The sequence below is a fragment of the Sinocyclocheilus anshuiensis genome, unplaced genomic scaffold (genome assembly GCF_001515605.1).
Source record: "Sinocyclocheilus anshuiensis isolate Anshui unplaced genomic scaffold, SAMN03320099.WGS_v1.1 scaffold1936, whole genome shotgun sequence".
NCBI lineage: Eukaryota > Metazoa > Chordata > Actinopteri > Cypriniformes > Cyprinidae > Sinocyclocheilus > Sinocyclocheilus anshuiensis.
Window position 1 is genome coordinate 39,097 of NW_015557170.1, and position 8,851 is coordinate 47,947.

At 39.3% G+C, this 8,851-nt stretch overlaps 1 pseudogene; it reads right to left on the minus strand.

The window, feature by feature from the left end:
* Positions 1 to 271: 271 nt before the first annotated feature.
* On the minus strand, positions 272 to 3,671 carry LOC107678344 (galectin-3-binding protein B-like; annotated as a pseudogene).
* Between the last annotated feature and the right edge of the window lie 5,180 nt (positions 3,672 to 8,851).

The window sequence follows — 8,851 nt, forward strand, 5'->3', positions numbered from 1 at the left end:
TGGATCAGGACCTAGAGATGACCTCTACAGCCCTGAATGTCAGCGGAGACCAGGACAACTAGATGAGCCCCAGATACAGATCCCCAGTGAAGACCTGGTCTCTTAGACGTCCACCGGGACAAGACCACAGGAACCAGATGAGTCCTCTGCTCAATGTGACTTTGCTGCAGCCTGGAATTGAACTGCTGGTTTCGTCTGGTCAGAGGAGAACTGGCCCCCCGACTGAGCCTGGTTTCTCCCAAGGTTTTTTCTCCATTCTGTCACCAATGGAGTTTTGGTTCCTTGCCGCTGTCGCCTCTGGCTTGCTTAGTTGGGGACACTTAATATCCAGCGATATCGTCGACATGACTGCACAGATACTATTTAAACTGAACTGAGCTGGATGATGACATCACTGAATTCAATGATGAACTGCCTTTAACTGAAAATTGAATGTTTACTATTGTCATTTTGCAGTATTGACACACTATTTCTGAATGGAACGCTGTAAAGTTGCTTTGACACAATCTGTATTGCGAGTGCACTTGCTAAATGAAGGCAGATTGTATACAATGGATCAAACAAAAAACGTTGTTTATTAATGAGCTGCAGTTTTATTACATCACACACTGACGCAGATGAAGTATATTAAGGCCACGGGTCATCAATAAGGTGCATATTGGACCTCAATTTCAGTACATTATTTTTAAGTGTTTTAGAGTGTTTCCAACACACTTTTCACAGCACGCATCGCGCGCTCAAACTCATCAGTAGTCAAAAAGTTGCCGACTTCTCCAAGTGACTGCTGCAGGATGCAAGCGAGGGAGAGACTCAGCAGCGCAGATCGCGCGTCTCTCTATGTACTTCAGTAATGGGAATTTACTGCATTATGAACGTGGCACTTGCAGGAGTTGTTAACATTGTACACAATACCTGCAACCTCACATCAAATTTCAGGTCCTGTAGGTAGGCAATACAGATAATTTAGTAAACAGAAATCCGAAATTTACCTTAATATATTAGAGGAAGATGCTGGTCACTCGACAGAATTGATGCTCGAAGAATGCACTGATAAAAACTACTTAATTACTGTAACGTGAATATTTGTTATTCGTTACTTCACACCTCTGATCATCAGCTGGCTGGTCACCTAGTGGTTACAGAAACGTACAACAGAATCTTAAGACACTTCTTCTGGCCAGGATTGAAAAAGGTTGTGGTAAAGTACTGTCGTGCTTGTCATACTTGCCAACTAGTTGGAAAGCTGAATCAGGTGATTCTGCCTGCTCCACTGTCTCCTGTACCAGTAATCGGGGAGCAATTTGAACACATAATTGTGGACTGCGTGGGCCCAATGCCTAAAACAAAATCTGGTAACCAATTTTTGTTAACAATAATGTGTGTGGCTACTAGATTTCCGGAAGCAATTCCAGTATGAATGATTACCGCTCCCGTTATCATTAAGGCACTAGTGAATTTTTTCCCCCCACATTTGGCCTGCCTAAGGTAATACAAAGTGATCAAGGAACAAATTTTGTGTCTAAACTTTTTAAACGGGTATTACAGTCACTCGTAATTACTCAAGTGCATACCATCCTGAGAGTCAGGGTGAGCTTGAACGTTTTTGCCAGACGCTCAAGTCTATGCTTAGAAAGTATTGCCTAAACACAGCTAGGGACTGGGATGATGGAGTCCCCTTGGTTTTATTTGCCGTGAGAGAGACTGTACAAGAACCTCTTGGTTTTAGTCCGGCCGAGCTTGTATTCGGACATCAGGTGAGAGGACTGCTAAAAGTTCTAAAACAACAAATGCTGACTATTGAGTCAAGTCCGAAAACTAATATATTGGATTATTTTAGTCAATTTCGTGATCATTTAAACTCTGCGTGCACACTAGCTAAAGAGTAGCTAGCCAGTGCGCAGAAAGGCATGAAGCGCAAGTACGATCGGAAGGCTGTTGCATGCTCTTTTTATGCCTGGTGATGAAGTGCTTGTACTTTTACCTGTGTCAGGTTCATCCCTCTCTGCTCGATTCTTTGGTCCCTATATCATAAAAAATCAATTCTGAGTTTAGTTTTTAACAGGAGATGGCACTGCGTGCTTTAGAAACAGCCATAATCTTCTTGCTTCCAGTTCCTTATATGTACCACTTGAACATAAAATAGTCATTCATACGGTTCTAAAAGGTTGAAGCGAATTACAAGAGTGTTCACAGTGGGCTGTGTTTACATTAATCTCACGTCATAAAAGCATAAAAGCAAAGGTGCAAGTACATTTAACCACTTACATTACTCAGCTGAAACTCAGTTGTTAACAAGTAATTACTTCTTCATGAGCTTTGAGTGTGCAGTTAAAAAACTAGCCTAGGGTGCCATCTGCTGTTAAAAACTAAGCTCAGAATCGATCCCAGAGAGAATTGCAATGCATTTGGAAAATCACAGAATCGATCCACAAATGTATTTATTGTCACACCCCTAGTAAACATAAAACCATTTCTGCATTTGTGATCAGATAAACGACAAACAACAAGCGCTACTCTACACTGCTCAAAACTCACGTTTGAATAGTCAGTAGCAAACTCTTTAAATATGAAAAGGCTGAGAATCAAACTGTTGTTGAAGCGAATGCTGCTCATGTAGCTGTTCTGATTGCAATTAGCGAGGAACATTGTGACAAAAGAAGAATGACATGAAACACCATTGATAGAGCATCCCTGATCACTGAGAAAAACCTGGGCTTTCCACTGCAGCTTATGTTACCAAGTTACCATGTGTTTTAATTTCTACACCTCCATTGTTACCATTGCTGTTATCATAGTTGTTATAATTTTTTCCCTATATGTTATTCATTTACCATTTCATCTTTAGTTAATTTAAAGAAAAAAAATATTTATTTCTTGTCCCATCTCCCCACTGCAGCTTCTGCTCTCTGTAAAGAGCACTAGTGTGTGCAGGAGAGGAGAAAGACTGCATTCTGTTATTTTGGCCATGGTTTGGGGATTTGAAGGTGGAGACATTGATAAATACACTCCACTCATCATCATGTCATCCATTTGATTCCTGATCTTAGAGAAGAGCAGAGCATTGAACTGAAAACCAGATCAGTGAGGTAGAGTTTCTTATGAATCTGATGGAGAACGCTTGAGGAAATCTGTATTTCATACAGTTCATCCACTGGGATCAAGAGGAATCAGATGTGATTCTGTTGTTCTGAATTAATTTCATCAGCTTTGTCTCGGATCATCTCTCCAGAGCTTCAAGAAAGAAAGCTTCATCCTTCACTATCAGGTCTGAGCACCGCAGCAGAGCGTCCATCATGTGAAAGAGATGCTGCTCCACACTGGAGATCTTATGAGAAACTGAAGGACGTTCTCCTGCAGAACAAGCTCACCTGTGCAGACGCCGAACCCCTACATCTATACCTGCGTCTTAAATGTGCTGTCTTCAGGAATGAGTGATGTGAAGACCCTGCCGACATCCTCCATAAGCTTCTTAAGTCCAAAGATAAACTCCAGCTGATGGAGACATTGCGCAGATGTGTGTAGAAACACCTGAGCAGAAACAGTTCATATACTGTGTCTAACGTTCATATTGAGTCAGCAGAATTCTGAAAAATAACCCATCTGATGACACACCAATAGCCCTTTGGCCAGATCCCATCCGTTATCACAGACTGAACCCCACTGTCCATCATAGTAGACCTCCACAGATCTCCCACAAGTCTCAAGCTGCCTTCCTGTGTTGGGTGCTTTGGTCTGTCATCTTCAGTCGGTGACAGAAGATTCAAAGACTGAGAGATTTTACTGAAAAACTGCTCAGAAAATGTTTAAAGTAGTCAATAAAATATGTGACCTGTGCTGGCAAAATGAGTCACAATGAGCAAATTTTCAAAAATGAGTTATTTTCATTTTCACATTCCCCATTAAAAGACCTTCAAAATTATGTATGATTCAATTGGAATCTGACAAAAAAAATTACGATAGTTGATAGAGTCAGCAAAGTCAAACCATTACACCATGGGCGTTGCTAGGCCATTTTTAGGGGGCAAATTTCTACTCAGCCCCCTAAAAATTTTGCGATTAGCTCCATAAACTGTCCACAAATTCGTGATCGCCTCAGTCCCCTTTTAATTTCATATGAAAACGCCAGCAGACTTCGGCTCCTCCCCGTCTTTCAGCGCGTTCTTCAATCCGCAGACCGAGAGACAGAGGACAAGGTGTGTGTTTATCGATAGATTGTTATAATATTTACATCTGTGCAGTTCTTTGCCATAAATACAGTTTAAATAATGTCACAGCGGAGCAATCGGTTTCCCATCTACTGTAAAGTTTTCGCTGTGTTCACCCCTCATCACACCACTGCTGTTTCCTCCAGCGTTCCCCATTAAAAGACCTTCAAAATTATGTATGATTCAATTGGAATCTGACAAAAAAAATTACGATAGTTGATAGAGTCAGCAAAGTCAAACCATTACACCATGGGCGTTGCTAGGCCATTTTTAGGGGGCAAATTTCTACTCAGCCCCCTAAAAATTTTGCGATTAGCTCCATAAACTGTCCACAAATTCGTGATCGCCTCAGTCCCCTTTTAATTTCATATGAAAACGCCAGCAGACTTCGGCTCCTCCCCGTCTTTCAGCGCGTTCTTCAATCCGCAGACCGAGAGACAGAGGACAAGGTGTGTGTTTATCGATAGATTGTTATAATATTTACATCTGTGCAGTTCTTTGCCATAAATACAGTTTACATAATGTCACAGCGGAGCAATCGGTTTCCCATCTACTGTAAAGTTTTCGCTGTGTTCACCCCTCATCACACCTCAGCTGTTTCCTCCAGTGAAAGTGTAACGTTAGACCTTAACACATATGAACGCATACTTTATAAAATGTTGCTATTTTCATTTGAAAACTGAACTTTCAATATAAAACATATTACAGTGCATGTGGCATTAATTACCATACAGTCATGCGCAGAAATGATTAAAGACAGTGACAGACAGTACTTGAGCATAGAAAGAGGTTTGTATACTTGAGCTAATGAAAGAGGTTTGTACTAGAAATGCAAACAGTAAAAATGTTGTTGTGTGTCTGTGTGATCGGGAAGACTTGTATTTGGCTTATTCATTACTCAAATGTTATACCCATCTAACTTACGCAATACAGTGGAATACTGCAATAGGTTTAGTATACCACCCTACCCTATTAGTCAAACATTTTTTATTTTATTTTATTTTATTTATTTTTATTATTATACCCTCATTGGGTTGCTGAGCCCCCCTAAAATGAAAATCCAAGAATCGCCCCTGCTTTACACAGAGTATGCGTGATCGCGAAAGTGAAAGTGAACAGCGAGTGCTCATTCAAAAGCGTTTTTAATACTCTGCATACTGATAGCGGCTCCCTGATGCGTGAATATTACATGCAATATAAGAATGTTTGCAGGAGCGGGCGGGAGTGGACATAAAAATCGCAGGAGCGGGCGGTAATGATCAGATATTCAGCTGGAGCGGGATTAAGAAAACAGTACCACAAAGGGCTTTAACACAAAAACACACACAATGAATGGCGACTGGAGAAGGCAAAAGCCGAATCCCGGACATTTTGGGCGATTTAGAAATCCCTGTCAGACGCATTTTTTAGGTCCAAAAAGAGGACATGTCTGGGAAAAAGAGGACATTTGGTCACCCTTAAGCATCAGATGCCGACAGCTCGGTCAATTTTTACTTTTTACTTTCTGTAGCTTAATGAATTGCCTGGAGTTTAAAACTTCTTCACGGGCATAACGCTCATGCAGTTTGCACATTGTTTGTGTGGCATGCTGAAATATTTATCATTTTGCGACGTGTTTGTCTTTATCACTAATTGCAAAATGATGGAAAATGGTTCACATTTTCCCGTGATAACATTATTTTATCAAAAGATCTCCCTCGATCTTTTCGTTTTCTTTCTTGCTGCATTAAAGATTAAATGGTTAAAGTTCTATTTTCACGCAGGCGCAGTGAGGGAGAAAGCACTGAGTTTAGGGCATTCAGTTCGTAGCTCTGCTTCAACATGTCAGAAATTCATCCGACTGTCCGATTGCCTGTCGGGAGAAACTTATCGCTTCTCGTTTCCCCGAATATGCCTACTTACCTACTATTAGTGGTGGGCAGAGCGAGGCTTCGTGAAACACTGGAACAGTCGAAGCAAATGTGCCAAGGCTGTGTTTATGGCATTTTATATAAAGATTTTTATTTAAAAATATTAATTGTTCTGCTGCGTTAACTCCACTTTTATACTTTATGAGAGTTAGGTTGAGACAGATGTGCGATTGTGTGGTTTCCTGACCCTGTCAATCAAACGCAGATTCGGCAGGTATGCCCGTCTCGAAACACTTGTGAAACGTAGTCACGTGACATGGGTGTTTCGAATCACACTTCGGAGTAGGGCAGAAACGACTCCTCGAATACCTCGTGTAACTCGAATACAAAAAAAATCATCTGCCTCGAGGCTGCGTTTAGTCTATTTACTGTAGCTACACACGGAACACCGTGTTTCCCCACGCACGGACCATTATTACTGACGCACAACCCAATAAACGCTGGACCACAGACTGTAAAAAAAAGCAATGGACCTATATAAAGAGCAGGTCATATGGTATTTTAAAGTGTCCTAATATTGTGTTGGAGTCCCCTACAACAGGTTTAAATGCATCTAAGGTCAGAAAACATTGTAATTTTCTCAGAATATACATTTAATATTAGAGTAATTTGCCAATGATTTCTAAACGGTTAGTTCCAAGCAAGTTCGGAGCAAACCCCTACCTTCCATAAGCCTTCTCTGCTCTGATTGGTCAGCTGGCCAAGCCTGTTGTGATTGGCACAGAGAGGTGTCCTTGAGCAAGTTAGCGAGTGCTACCATTGACAAAGCTCCCTTTGCATAAAACAATAATATAGTGCTCCAATCAATTCTTATAATAATGCCATAAAATACAAAAACACTAATGCAAGCGAATCTTCGAACTGTGTTTTCATTAAAAAATAAATAAAACAATGAACCACAAACTAAGCTTTTGTTTTAAAAGAGGGAAAATACCTTATTTATTTGGGTTACAATGCAGTTAGGCTATAGCCTATCCATCTTATTCATTTTGTTAATAAAATTTAGATGTTTCATATAGGCCTATGCGAATTTGCCATTGTAGGCCTACTATTTTATGGCTGATGTGTTGTAATTAATTGGCTAATAATGAACCACAAACTATGATCGTTTCAAAGAAAAGGGGAAATCCAAAGACCGTTTATTTATTTGTGTTACAATGCGGGTAAAACATATTTTCCTTATTCATATTGTTAATACAATTTCAAAGTTTAATATAAGTGAATTTGTCATCGTACTGTTTTATTGTATAGCCTTTTTATTATTATTATTAATAATAATAATAATAATGAGCCACAAAGCATTCGTTTGAAGTAAGGGGAAAATCCAAAAACCTTTTATTTATTTGTTACAACGCGGGCATGTAATTCGTTATTATAATACATAATTCGGTCTGTTAATACAAGTTTTATGTTAAATATAAGCTACTTTGTCATTGTAGTATTGCTGATGTTGTGTGTGGGATTTTTTTCCATTAAGAGTAATACTGAATCAACCTTAAGCATTAATTTTGTTCCAAGAATAGGAAAGATCTAACGTTAAAGATCAAAATAAGCGCTGCAGATGCGAGAATGCGAGATTGGTTGCTGCTGAGGTACAGTAAATAGATGCTCTCGATCTTTCTTTTATGTATCTTTGCAATGGCTATAGAAATGGCCGTTAATTCTTTGTTTTGGTACGACACAGACATGTTACAGGTATAATAATAATATGATCAAAAAGTCATGGCAACAAACGACTTCCTAAGTCAGTATAAGTTGAAACGACTTTCACAATCAATTTGATTCAACTTAATTCATGTTTTACTGTTTCTTATTGTCATTGTAGGCTTAGGCTACTTTTTTCTATGAATTTTAATGAATATAAAAATTAATAAAATTAATTTGATTTATTTTGTGTTACAAAATTTTCATTTATTTATTTTTAACACCGCACCCCCAGCCCCCCCATTTTTTCTTTGGCTACGCACCAGGGGATGCTGCAGCTCCCCTACTTCCCGCGGTAATGGGTAGTCATGCTCATGGAGAGCAGCACACGAATGTTTGGAGCAGACACAGCAGCAGTCAGATTGTCCCGCACATGTTCTCCTGCTCTTGCTCAAGGTTGTGTGGTTCAGGGGTCTTCATCATGGTCTTCCTCATCCTCTCCATGCACTCAGACAAAGACAGCCTCGATGTCCCTTTCCCATCCATGATCAGATTCAGTCTGACTGCAGCAATGAGGGACGTGATGGACAGCAAAGACAGGCGAAGGTGGGCACGGTGGTCAGCTGCTTAATCAAAATAAAGCTGCAGAATTGGCACAGCTGTGAACTGTCTCAGCTGTGTTGAGATGCAGTAGATGTGGCTTCACCACCTGTAAATACATCATTGTTAGAACACTATGTTTGAATAAAGCTTTGTTTCATGTGTTGTTGACTTGTATTTATTTATTGTCATGATTACTTTGATTTATTCTTTTACTCATTTATTCATGTTTCCTGTTGTTGTCAGTAAATAAAACATAATTGTTTCATTAACGTATGCATTCATTATTATATGTATTCACCTTGGCTGAATTTGTCTAGTGTATAGTCATGCATAGCTATGGCATATGACAAAACAAATTACATTTTGATTGTTTTACTAAAAAAATAAAGATTTTAATATTATTATTATTAATATTATATAAATACAAACACATGCATGTATATATTTAAGAAAAATATGTTGTTTATATATTAAATATATTTATATATA